Genomic DNA, 14,665 nt, shown 5'->3' on the forward strand with positions numbered 1-14,665 from the left:
TTACTGTTTAAAACACAGTCTGATGTATTTGTTGTTTCTTCTACACCATGCTAAAGTTAGCATCAGCAAATACAACTTTCTGGCCAGCCCGGACATCCTGTTTCAACAGGAAATATGTCATATTAGGAGGAAAAGATGCCAGTTCGTATCATTGAACTCTCCATTTCAATGGAAACTTAATAATAATCCAGTAATTCCTTCATGAGGAATAATACTAGAGTAGTGCATTTCAGAGTGATGTAAGATGATATTTAGTTCAAATTGTGATCATAGTGTGCAGCAGCTCCTCTGCTGAGCTTTAAGGGATGTGATACTTACAGTAGTAATCATTACAACAGTTTCCATAGTATTGACAAGAGCTTGTGCAGGAGCAGTTGCCCAAGTGTCTGCCACAGTTGTATCGACATGAGGCCTGAGCTGAGAGACACACAAGAGTATTAAAACATTTGATGATATTTCAATGTTTTACTCTTTCAACTATCAGCAGCTGAGAGGTTTTCATACCTGGGGTTGGACTGGTTGGTGAGCAGTAATCTACATGACAAAGAGAGGAGAATAAAATGATTACAGCCTTTTACGTCTCCTCTTACTATTTAAAGCACAGTCTGATACATTTGGCATGGAGGTAAATGTACCAGTATACTCCACCAGAACAGCTTTAAGGATGGTCAAAAGGCTTCAGACACTCGCTCATTCTCCACGTTTTAAAATGGCAGCGTGTCTCTCCCCTTCCTGGTGGCCTTACTCCACCGTCAAGTCATTCACAGCAGCTATTTGCGCTTTCACCTCCCTACGTGGTCGGATAACACGTCATGATCGCGCCTGTTCTGTTATTTCGTGTCTGGTCTCGACGGCTGTGTGTCACATCTTGCTTTACTTCCTGTGTGTTCCCGCTCTTGTGACTGCTTGACTTGTTTCACCTGTGCCTCATTAGTTCTCCTCCTCTGTCTACTTAAGCCTGTGTGTTCCCCTTAGTCTTTGCCAGTTCATCCCTTGTGTTAGTTGTGTCAAGAGTTCCCATCTGTTCATGAGCGTTACTGTGGATTACCTGTCTGCGTGGACTTTCTGGACCTTGCTTGCTTGTTGGACATTTGGACTATGCTCCCTTTGCATTGGATTTTGTTGAGCTGTATGGGATCCTTGCTTTTGTTTCAACCCTCACCAGCCTCACCCGCCCACAAGTCTCTGTTTGGTTTGCGTTTTTGTGAATGAATTTATTGACCTGCTTCCCAGTCATTGGGGGTTGAAATATATCAGCGGTTGACTGGCAGTAATCCACATGACCGAGAGAGGAGAATAAAATGATTTCTGTCTTCATCACCTCGTCTTGCTGTGTAAAACAAACATTACCATACACCTCTTGTTTATTCTACAACTGTGAAAAACAATATGTTATCCCACCATGTCTGTGAAAGCACTGAGGATTGGACACACTGACTTCCTGAGAGGGATGCAAAACCCCGTCACACTGTTGATTGGATAGAGTTGGCACTTACAGTTGTAGTCATAGCAACAGTTGCCATAGTATTGACATGAGCTTTGGCAGGAGCAGCTTCCCATGTGCACGCCGCAGTTGTACCGACATGAGGCGTGACCTGAGAGACACAGGAGGACAGAGTCTTACTGAAGTATTTACACTTGTCTGTCAGGCAGTAATTGATTTGTTAATGTTTAACAAGGAGAGATGGCCCTGACTCTAGGCCTGCACTTACCTTTGACAGGATGGATGAGACTGGATCTTATTAAAATATGATTTTACTCTCCAGAATTTTGGATTTCATTATTATTTTATGCACTTATTTATTCCATTATTAAATTATTTTACTATTAACCTAATTTTTATTTGTATTATTTCCTATTAAAATATTTTTTCCTCACAAGAGGCTTCCCATCACCTTCCGTCCGCAGCCGGAGCCCTCACTAACCCATTTTAAGAAATAACAACCCTAGAAGGTACTGCAGAGACCCTGGAGAGATGGGAGGCTTTGATTAATATACAAAGTTCCCACTGCCTTAACCAGTTTTTTTAAAGGATTCTTTTTAAGAATTTCCTTCAATTTTTTAAGGATCTTTTGATTTTGATTTTAAACAAAAAGGTTTTAATATTTAATATTTATTTTAATATCTATTGGATTGACACAGCCCCCGAGAGCCCGTGCCCCTCACAGTACTCCCCCACGCGTACTGTGCTTTTACCTGAACATAACCTCAGAGCAAAAACTGTATCTGTAGTCATGTCTGCCCTAAAATATGTTGGAGCAGTGGTGGCTTGGTCTCGGGATGTATATACAGCAGCATAGACGCTGTTGAATGATCAGGAGGGATGAGCTGGGAGAAAATGTTTACTTTACAGCAAGCTTGCAAATAAAAGTATGCTTTTCTCTTCTGGAATATTTTCTGAGAGAGATTAAATTACCTGTTGTTTGTGATGGCGGTGTGAACGTGGGATATGTGGGTGTGGATAAGCAGTATTCTGTAGGACAGAGACATTAGATGGGTTAATATGTGAACCTAACTCACTCTTCCAGACTGCTTCACTTCTTCCTCTCACCAGAGGCCAGTTTATGGCTCCAGCCTGGTCTCACCCCCAGTGGCAGAGGAAGATCTTTAACTGAAGTACCAATACAACTATGTAAAACTATTCCATTACAGGTAGAAGTCCTGCCTGCACTCTTGATCCTACATAAAGGATAAGTGCTAACAGCAAACTGTACTCCAACAATTGTAAAAGTACTCCTTCTGCAGAAAATTGGACAGTATAATAACATATATTACATTATTGCCGATACTGCTGCATCAATACAACAGCAGCATTTCACTGTTGTAGCTGAAGTGTAGCTACATTGTCCCTCTGAAATGTAGAGGAGTAGAAGTATAAGGAATGATAGAATGGAAATATTGAGGTAAAGCACAAATACCTCCAAACTTACTTGACTTAATGTAATTAGTTACTTTCTGCTGCTGCTGCTTACCTCTGTAGTCTGAACAACAGTCCCCTCTGTATTGACAGCTTGAAGAGCAAGAGCAGTTTCCAACCTGGTAGCCACAGTTGTATCTGCAGGAACCTCCAGCTGCAGAGGAAACAAACAAAACGATTCACATCACTGAAATCACACAGTTTCAGCCCCTCTTTACATGGCTGTAATGAGACTTTTCTGTGATTTAATGTTCCTGAAATCCTTGGTGTCATTGAAATGCGTAAACATCTTCATCATAATCATTGTGACTTACCCACAACTCGGTAATAAGCGCGGAATCCTGAGTGGCTGACGCTGCCATCACTTCTGAAGCGCACAGTCAAATAAGAGCCAGTGGAGTAGAAGGTGGCACGGTTCCTGCCACACAGCACCCCCAGAAGCCTGCTGCTGGTAGTTGAGCCATCATACACGTAAATGCCATCAAAAGAACAACTCTGGTGATTCTCAATGCTGTGAAAGAAGCACAAAAGTTTGAATTTAAAGTTACAGGTTATACAGCAACAGCAGTTAGTGACCACAGGGGCCTCCTGGATATGCAGAGCATTACTTACTCTACAACAGGGAACTCCAGCTGCACGACTCGCCGTCCTGGTCTGATGTACCACGTGCAGTGTGCGTGCGTTGGGTAACTATTTGGATAGTTGGGGCTGGAGAAAGTGCCACTGCTGCCATACAGGTAGCCACCACATGATTGACTTGGAGGAGCTCAAGGTCATAGAAAATGTAAAAATAAATTACTCATAAAGAATGAAAAAATAACAGGTGAAAAGAATGCAAGTGAGAAACATACTATTAAATGAATAAGAAATAAATAGGTAATTCAGTTTTGTGTGACAGGGAGAATTTGAACAAAGCAACATGTACCAGTACACTGTAGTTTGCATCAGGAAGTGATGTCGCAGATCAAAAACAAGTGTTCCTTATCCCAACAATGAGATCTAATAATTATAATCTGTCGTCATGTCTCCCCTAAAATATTTTGTTGCAGTGGTGGCTTGGTCTCGGGGTGTATTTACAGCAGCATAGACGCTGTTGAATGATCATAGAAATGTGATATGAATACCACAGAGGGCAGTGTGTCACTATGATCCTCTCGCTCGTCCTCGACTACATGCTGCAACTTGTCACTTTGATCATGAAGGTGACACCACTCTATAGAGCATACGGGCTGTAATAAAGTATAGGATTGAGTATTTATGGGAAATAGTTTAGATCATAAAGATCCAAGATGAAACTGGCTGAAGGGTGGGACTGAGAGAAAAAGGCACAATTACAAATCTGTCTGCTACTTCATCAGCACAGACAGTCGATGGATTTATCAATACATCAACTATACTTATATGCAACTTTATATGTACTTTATATATACAACTTATATTTCAGATCCATGGTTGGGGCCATAGATTGTAACTTACAGAAACTTCTGTCAGATTAAGGATCAATGTGTGATCATGATCAAGTTAAGAAGGGGAGTGGCATCTCCCCTCATCCCTCCTCAAATCACCCGCTACCGTCAAGATAGCTGAATCTGATGACGCTGTTTCATTTCAAAATATTTGTTGTACAGTTTTTTAAATACCTGTGGTGCCTGCTGGGTATGGTGTAGTCGTTGGGCAGTAATCTGAAAGAAAGATAAGAGTAACACAAGTGAATCTCACAGCTTTCTCTTCACCTCTTCTAGTAAATACAAGGGTTTGATAACGGTGAGACAGTGAGGCTGTTGAAGCCTGAGATCTGATGGACACGTACAGTAGTAGTCGTAGCAGCAGTTGCCATAGTACTGACAAGATGATGAGCAGGAACAGCTTCCCAGGTGGTAACCACAGTTGTAACGACAGGAGGGATGACCTGGGAGAAAATGTTTACTTTACAGCAAGCTTACAAATAAGAGTGTGCTTTTCTCTTCTGGAATATTTACTGAGATTAAATTACCTGTTGTTTGTGGTGTTGGTCTGTCTGTGGTTGGATATGTGGGTGTGGATAAGCAGTATTCTGTATGACAGAGACATTAGATGGGTTAATATATGAACCTAACTCACTCTTCCAGACTGCTTCACTTCTTCCTCTCACCAGAGGCCAGTTTATGGCTCCAGCCTGGTCTCACCCCCAGTGGCAGAGGAAGATCTTTAACTGAAGTACCAATACAACTATGTAAAACTATTCCATTACAGGTAAAAGTCCTGCCTGCATTCATCATCCTACATACATTCACAAGTGCTAACAGTAAACTGTACTCCAACTATTGTAAAAGTACTCCTTCTGCAGAAAATTGACCAGTATAATATCAAATATTACATTATTGCCAATACTGATGCATCAATACATCAGCAGCATTTCACTGTTGTAGCTGAAGTGTAGCTACATTGTCCCTCTGAAATGTAGAGGAGTAGAAGTATAAGGAATGATAGAATGGAAATATTGAGGTAAAGCACAAACACCTCCAAACTTACTTGACTTAATGTAATTAGTTACTTTCTGCTGCTGCTTACCTCTGTAGTCTGAACAACAGCTCCCTCTGTATTGACAGCTTGAAGAGCAAGAGCAGTTTCCAACCTGGTAGCCACAGTTGTATCTGCAGGAACCTCCAGCTGCAGAGCAAACAAACAAAACGATTCACATCACTGAAATCATACAGTTTCAGCCCCCTACATGGCAGTAATGACACTTTTCTGTGATTTAATGTTCCTGAAATCCTTGGTGTCATTGAAATGCGTAAACATCTTCATCATAATCATTGTGACTCACCCACAACTCGGTAATAAGCGCGGAATCCTGAGTGGCTAATGATGCTATCGCTTCTGAAGCGCACAGTCAAAGAAGTGCCGGTGGAGTAGAAGGTGGTACGGTTCCTGCCACACAGCACCCCCAGAAGCCTGCTGCTGGTAGTTGAGCCATCATACACGTAAATGCCATCATAAGAACAACTCTGGTGATCCTCAATGCTGTGAAAGAAGCACAAAAGTTTGAATTTAAAGTTACAGGTTATACAGCAACAGCAGTTAGTGACCACAGGGGCCTCCTGGATATGCAGAGCATTACTTACTCTACAACAGGGAACTCCAGCTGCACGACTCGCCGTCCTGGTCTGATGTACCACGTGCAGTGTGCGTGCGTTGGGTAACTATTTGGATAGTTGGGGCTGGAGAAAGTGCCACTGCTGCCATACAGGTAGCCACCACATGATTGGTTTGTAGGAGCTCAAGGTCATAGAAAATGTAAAAATAAATTACTCATAAAGAATGAAAAAATAACAGCTGAAAAGAAGGCAAGTGAGAAACATACTATTAAATGAATACGAAATAAATAGGTAATTCAGTTTTGTGTGACAGGGAGAATTTGAACAAAGCAACATGTACCAGAACACTGTAGTTTGCATCAGGAAGTGATGTCGCAGATCAAAAACAAGTGTTCCTTATCCCAACAATGAGATCTAATAATTACAATCTGTCGTCATGTCTCCCCTAAAATATTTTGTTGCAGTGGTGGCTTGGTCTTGGGGTGTATTTACGGCAGCATAGACGCTGTTGAATGATTATAGAAATATTAAATGAATACCACAGAGGGCAGTGTGTCACTATGATCCTCTCGCTCGTCCTCGACTACATGCTGCAACTTGTCACTTTGATCATGAAGGTGACACCACTCTATAGAGCATACGGGCTGTAATATAGTATAGGATTGAGTATTTATGGGAAATAGTTTAGATCATAAAGATCCAAGATGAAACTGGCTGAAGGGTGGGACTGAGAGAAAAAGGCACAATTACAAATCTAAGAAACTTCTGTCAGATTAAGGATCAATGTGTGATCATGATCAAGTTAAGAAGGGGAGTGGCATCTCCCCTCATCCCTCCTCAAATCACCTGCTACCATCAGGATAGCTGAATCTGATGACGCTGTTTCATTTCAAAATATTGTTGAACAGTTTTTTAAATACCTGTGGGGGTTTCTGTGTATGGTGTAGTCATTGGGCAGAAATCTGAAAGAAAGATAAGAGTAACAGAAGTGAATCTCACAGCTTTCTCTTCACCTCTTCTAGTAAATACAAGGGTTTAATAACAGTGAGACAGTGAGGCTGTTGAAGCCTGAGATCTGATGGACACGTACAGTAGTAGTCGTAGCAGCAGTTGCCATAGTACTGACAAGATGATGAGCAGGAACAGCTTCCCAGGTGGTAACCACAGTTGTAACGACAGGAGGGATGACCTGGGAGAAAATGTTTACTTTACAGCAAGCTTACAAATAAAAGTGTGCTTTTCTCTTCTGGAATATTTACTGAGATTAAATTACCTGTTGTTACAGCTGTTGTATCTGTTGTTGTTCCTGTTGTGTCCATGGTTGGATATGTGGTCGTGGATAAGCAGTATTCTGTATGACAGAGACATTAGATGGGTTAATATATGAACCTAACTCACTCTTCCAGACTGCTTCACTTCTTCCTCTCACCAGAGGCCAGTTTATGGCTCCAGCCTGGTCTCACCCCCAGTGGCAGAGGAAGATCTTTAACTGAAGTACCAATACAACTATGTAAAACTATTCCATTACAGGTAAAAGTCCTGCCTGCATTCATCACCCTACATAAATTCACAAGTGCTAACAGCAAATTGTACTCCAACTATTGTAAAAGTACTCCTTCTGCAGAAAATTGGACAGTATTATATCATATATTACATTATTGACAATACTGATGCATCAATACATCAGCAGCATTTCACTGTTGTAGCTGAAGTGTTGCTACATTGTCCCTCTGAAATGTAGAGGAGTAGAAGTATAAGGAATGATAGAATGGAAATATTGAGGTAAAGCACAAACACCTCCAAACTTACTTGACTTAATGTAATTAGTTACTTTCTGCTGCTGCTTACCTCTGTAGTCTGAACAACAGTCCCCTCTGTATTGACAGCTTGAAGAGCAAGAGCAGCTTCCAACATGGTAGCCACAGTTGTATCTGCAGGAACCTCCAGCTGCAGAGGAAACAAACAAAACGATTCACATCACTGAAATCACACAGTTTCGGCCCCTCTACATGGCTGTAATGAGACTTTTCTTTGTTTTAATGTTCCTGAAGTCACAGACAGTCCATGGATCTATCAATACATATCAATGCAGTTATGCTACTCATATTTCAGATCCATGGTCGGGGCCATAGATTCTAACTTACAGAAACGTCTGTCAGATGAAGGGTCAAAGAGTCAGGCAGCCTAGGCTAACATATTCAACTAAACAACCCCTCTGCCCTGCACTCTCTCTGCTACAAGGGGATGGAGAGGGTGGGACAGCAGGTTAACAGGGGGGGTGGCATCTCTCCTCAAAATATTTGTTGTTCAGTTTGTAAATACCTGTGGTGGTGTCTGGTTCTGGGTATACCGTAGTTGTTGGGCAGTAATCTGAAAGAAAGATAAGAGTAACACAAGTGAATCTCACAGCTTTCTCTTCACCTCTTCTAGTAAATACAAGGGTTTGATAACGGTGAGACAGTGAGGCTGTTGAAGCCTGAGATCTGGTGGACACGTACAGTGGTAGTCGTAGCAGCAGTTGCCATAGTACTGACAAGATGATGAGCAGGAACAGCTTCCCAGGTGGTAACCACAGTTGTAACGACAGGAGGGATGACCTGGGAGAAAATGTTTACTTTACAGCAGGCTTACAAATAAAAGTGTGATTTTCTCTTCAGGAATATTTACTGAGATTAAATTACCTGTTTGTGGTGTTGGTGTGTCTGTTGTTGCATCTGTTGTTGGTGTTACTGTTGCTGCTGTGGACGTGGATAAGCAGTAATGAGACTTTTCTGTGATTTAATGTTCCTGAAATCCTTGGTGTCATTGAAATGCGTTAACATCTCCATCATAATCATTGTGACTTACCCACAACTCGGTAATAAGCGCGGAATCCTGAGTGGCTGACGCTGCCATCACTTCTGAAGCGCACAGTCAAAGAAGTGCCGGTGGAGTAGAAGGTGGTATGGTTCCTGCCACACAGCACCCCCAGAAGCCTGCTGCTGGTAGTTGAGCCATCATACACGTAAATGCCATCATAAGAACAACTCTGCTGATCCTCAATGCTGTGAAAGAAGCACAAAAGTTTGAATTTAAAGTTACAGGTTATACAGCAACAGCAGTTAGTGACCACAGGGGCCTCCTGGATATGCAGAGCATTACTTACTCTACAACAGGGAACTCCAGCTGCACGACTCGCCGTCCTGGTCTGATGTACCACGTGCAGTCTGCGTGCATTGGGTAACTGTTTGGATAGTTGGGGCTGGAGAAAGTGCCACTGCTGCCATACAGGTAGCCACCACATGATTGACTTGGAGGAGCTCAAGGTCATAGAAAATGTAAAAATAAATTACTCATAAAGAATGAAAAAATAACAGGTGAAAAGAATGCGATGTGATTATGATCAAGTTAAGAAGGGGAGTGGCATCTCCCCTCATCCCTCCTCAAATCACCCGCTACCGTCAGGATAACTGAATCTGATGACGCTGTTTCATTTCAAAATATTTGTTGAACAGTTTTTTAAATACCTGTGGTGGCGTCTGGTTCTGGGTATACCGTAGTCGTTGGGCAATAATCTGAAAGAAAGATAAGAGTAACACAAGTGAATCTCACAGCTTTCTCTTCACCTCTTCTAGTAAATACAAGGGTTTGATAACGGTGAGACAGTGAGGCTGTTTAAGCCTGAGATCTGATGGACACGTACAGTGGTAGTCGTAGCAGCAGTTGCCATAGTACTGACAAGATGATGAGCAGGAACAGCTTCCCAGGTGGTGACCACAGTTGTAACGACAGGAGGGATGACCTGGGAGAAAATGTTTACTTTACAGCAAGCTTACAAATAAAAGTGTGATTTTCTCTTCTGGAATATTTAGTGAGATTAAATTACCTGTTACGTCAGCTTCTGTTGTTAGTGTTTCTGTTGTGTCCATGGTTGGATATGTGGTCGTGGATAAGCAGTATTCTGTATGACAGAGACATTAGATGGGTTAATATGTGAACCTAACTCACTCTTCCAGACTGCTTCACTTCTTCCTCTCACCAGAGGCCAGTTTATGGCTCCAGCCTGGTCTCACCCCCAGTGGCAGAGGAAGATCTTTAACTGAAGCACCAATACAACTATGTAAAACTATTCCATTACAGGTAAAAGTCCTGCCTGCACTCATCACCCTACATACATTCACAAGTGCTAAAAGTAAACTGTACTCCAACTATTGTAAAAGTACTCCTTCTGCAGAAAATTGGACAGTATAATATCAAATATTACATTATTGACAATACTGATGCATCAGTACATCAGCAGCATTTCACTGTTGTAGCTGAAGTGTTGCTACATTGTCCCTCTGAAATGTAGAGGAGTAGAAGTATAAAGAATGATAGACTGGAAAAGTTGAGGTAAAGCACAAACACCTACAAATTTACTTGACTTAATGTAATTAGTTACTTTCTGCTGCTTACCTCTGTAGTCTGAACAACAGTCCCCTCTGTATTGACAGCTTGAAGAGCAAGAGCAGCTTCCAACATGGTAGCCACAGTTGTATCTGCAGGAACCTCCAGCTGCAGAGCAAACAAACAAAACGATTCACATCACTGAAATCACACAGTTTCAGCCCCTCTACATGGCAGTAATGAGACTTTTCTGTGATTTAAAGTTCCTGAAATCCTTGGTGTCATTGAAATGCGTAAACATCTTCATCATAATCGTTGTGACAATACTATACCGTAGTTTGCATCAGAAACTGGTGGGTTTTAGAAAACATTCTGTGACTCAGAACAAGTGTTAGTTATCCCAATAATAGCTGTCTGAAGAATAAACTGTTGGTTAAATCCATCTGAGAGCAACAACACGTCCGTCAAGCCATTCACGAAGAGACAGGACAAGACAAACAAAATCTTGGACGCATGTGGGACAATTCAATTTATTCTTTCTATTTTAGCAAGTGTTTGTACTTGTTGCTGTTGCTGTTGTTGTTTCTGTTGTTGCTGTTGGTGTTGGTCTTGCTACACCTGGTGTTGGTGTTGCTCCATCTGATGTTGGTGTTCCTGTTGTTACATCCATTCCTGCAGTCGTGTCATCCACTGTATAGAAGCGTTCATCCCCTGATGGAGTTCGAGAAAAATAAACAAAGACAAAATGTCAGCACATGAGCCACTTTGAGACAGTGACAGCAAGGGTAACAACAGCCAAAAATCCTGTCATGAAGACTAAATTTAAAAACACATAGCTAGTCTCTCCAACCAGTGCTCAATCTAATGTCGCCCGTCACTCCCCTTAAATGCAAAATTGCCCAAGTAATAACAATAATCCAAAACCAAAGACACAAACATGACAATATTAAAGTGGACAATACCTTGCGCTCCATGTGAGGCGATCACAGCGCAAAGAACCAGGAGAGTCCACATGGTGAATTCATTCACCTTCCAACCTGCTTCAGGTACTGAACAGGGCAGCTTATATAGCCAGGAGCCAAATTAGGCCCTTTGGTCCAGCACCCATAAAATTTCTGATGCTGGCAGCAGAGGTAGTGATGGATTATTGTGCATGAGAAACAGACACTTGGTTAACTATCATAAATCTTACGCAAAGACTGTTCACCTCTGGCTTCAGGGTGTGTTTTAAGATATTTGCTTAAGACACGCAGGCAGAACTTCACAAGGGTTTTTGGGAACTTGAAAATGAGCAGATAATAAAATATCCTTGATTATGATCCAGCATGTGTCACATCTGCTACAGTACTTACAGTACTGGGAATCCTGTTACAGTAAAATAGTATGAACATTGAACATTTGAACTAATTTAAACTAATCGAAAAACTAGAATCAGACAGAGGTTAACTGCCAAGTCGGCTTTCACATGTCAGGACTTTGCTTTGGTAATTTGGTGCATCGCTGTCACAATACATGTAGTAAGAGAAAAGAAAAAAAAGTCTTAATAACTTACAAGAAAATTTGTTAAATATGTCTGTTTTGTAATTGAAAAGAGTTGAGGTACTTAAAAAGAAGAAGAAGACAAACATGCAAAGTATTGACCGATGCTGCATTTACTTGTTCGTTAAAGCCTGGGAAATTTCAAATAAAACCTCACCTTATAGCTGTCCCTTAAACATGTAAAAATACAATGTAGATTAGATTAGATGATCCCTTTAAAGACTGAAAAAAAGCATGATTTTTTACATTTGAAGATTCACGTATTCTTAAAAATACATGTGTGCCAGGTGTTTACATTTCTTACTAAATAATGTCATAGTCAAATGACAAAATTGTATGTTTGTTTCCTGCAATCGGCTGGCGACCGGTTCAGGCTGTACCTGGGTGTGCCAGCTGGGATAGGCTCCAGCCCCCCGCAACCCTGAAAGGGATACGCGGGTATAGAAGATGAATGAATGAATGTATGTTTGTTTGATAAATCTTACCCATATTTGCATTTTTGCGTATTTTAAGGGAGATATGAATTTTGCTGTTCACAATTTACCATCATCTTATACTTTTACTGTCAATAAGGATAGTGCATTTTATCGTGCAAGTGTTAGTTGTGCTGCCTTAGCTAATAATAATAATAATAATAATAATAATAATAATACAATGATTAATATCATAAAAATAAATGTCATAACTCTTTCAGAACCAAATTTGACCATTGTCAAAAGTGTCTGTTAATGTTAAATTCTTTTGTAAAATATCAAAAATACTGTGGGCAAACTTTACCTTGTATTAGTTCTGGATAATCTTACCATTCATCAGTCACAAATAAAAATACTAGAATGACAGAATTTTGCCATTATCTTTAAAATGCATTATTCCAAAATACATGTTCAAGCATCCATTAACAAATTAAAATCCAAATCACAATAAGCTGATAAGAGACCAGAAAAGACGCGCAAACTTTGTTGACTTGGACTTTCGGTCTGTCATTACACAAAGTAATTTTCATTTTTGCTCTCTGACCTTCCTGTTATTAATTATTATCACTCTAACAATGTTTAGAAAAGATAAACCGGGGCTGTAAAACACTTGATGTGACACGATGTTTCTCTGTCTGATGAGAAAATCTAGCGCTCCCTGCCCTGTTGATTCAGGTGTGTGTGAAGGATTTTCCTCATTATATTCACGGATGTCGCCTTTTGACCGTAAATGTGAACTGCATTGCTTAATAAAATTATCTGACTGCCTGTAAAGGACATCTGAAAGGTGTTTGCTCTGTTCCTTGGACACGTTGTGTTTGTTATCCCTCAAAGTTCAGTCATAACATCATGAAGTGTGGGTAAAAGACACAGTATTTATTCTGCACATTTGCATTTATCAGACATGTTTTTAGTTCTTGCTTTTGAATGGGCTCATTAATTGAAAAATGGAAGTCAGTGGGATGTCTGTAGAGTTTCTCATGGTTTCAGTCAACATGGTTAATGAGCATGATTGAAAATGTATACAGCCCTGATTCCAAAAAAGTTGGGACACTGTGTAAAACAAATAAAACACAGAATGTAATCATTAGCAAACAAGCTGTGTTTACTGACAATGGTTTTCCGAAGTGTTCCTGAGCCCATGTATTCATATCCTTCATACAGTCATGTGTTCACAAAGTGGTGAACCTCGCTCCGTCCTTGCTTGTGAACGACCGAGCCTTTCCAGGATGCCCCTTTCATACCCAATCATGATACTCTCACCTGTTACCAATCAACCTGTTTACCTGTGGAATGATCCAAACCGGTGTTTTTGGAGCATTGCACATCTTTCCCAGTCTTTAGCTGCTCCTGTCCCAACTTGTTTGAAACATGTTGCTGCATCGAATTCAGAATAAGCAGATATTTACAAAAATCAATGAAGCTGATGAGGTTAAACTTTAAATATATTGTCTTTGTACTGTTTTCAGTCGAGTTTATGTCAGAAAGGATTAGCAAATGATCACATTCTGTTTTACACAGCGTGCAAACTTTTTGGAATCAGGATTGTCGTAAACAGTAAATTTGCACTGATGACATGGAATGAATAATGTGAATAATGATTCATATGGCTTACATCAGAAAGAGAAGGTAATCAAGTGAATACAGATGACAGGATAACATGAGAACAATAATAGCAGAGGAATACAACATGCACCTCTCCCGTCTTTCTTGCTTCTTATTAGTTTTAAGTGATTCAGGTGTGAGATTTGTGTGCTTAATACTTGTTTGACCCCAAGTTGAGCAAAATTTCAAAGAACATACGCAATTATTCACGAGTACTATTCCCCTTTCGCAAATAAACATCTCCACAATGTGGTGACATTTCAGTGCGTCACTCTCAAACACAAACAAGCCCTGCCGTCCCTCTGCTTCCCACTCCTCCTTTGTGGAAGTTGAGCTCTCCTTTCACCTCCTGCAGGATGCGCTTGCATCATCCTCCTAAAGTCAACATGTAGAGGGACACTGGGTGGTCTTCTCTCTGTCAGGCCTATTTATCTATAGCAAAAGCACGTCAGTACAAAGCGGGCTGTGAGTCATGGCGGCAGAGCCCCTGACTCAATGCTGCTTTGGTTAATCAGTAACCAGAGTGGGAGCACTGCGGCTGGCTGGCTGGCTGAGTTAAAGTAGGGGAGCAGAGGAGTCAGGACCTCACTCAGTACCTCACTCAGCAGCAGCACACACACACGGTAAGAGAAACTTTATCTCAGTAACTGCCTTTTGAGTGTCCTATAACTGATAAGACAAGGCTGTTA

This window comes from Chaetodon auriga, chromosome 11 (genome assembly GCF_051107435.1).
Source record: "Chaetodon auriga isolate fChaAug3 chromosome 11, fChaAug3.hap1, whole genome shotgun sequence".
Classification (NCBI taxonomy): Eukaryota; Metazoa; Chordata; class Actinopteri; order Chaetodontiformes; family Chaetodontidae; genus Chaetodon; species Chaetodon auriga.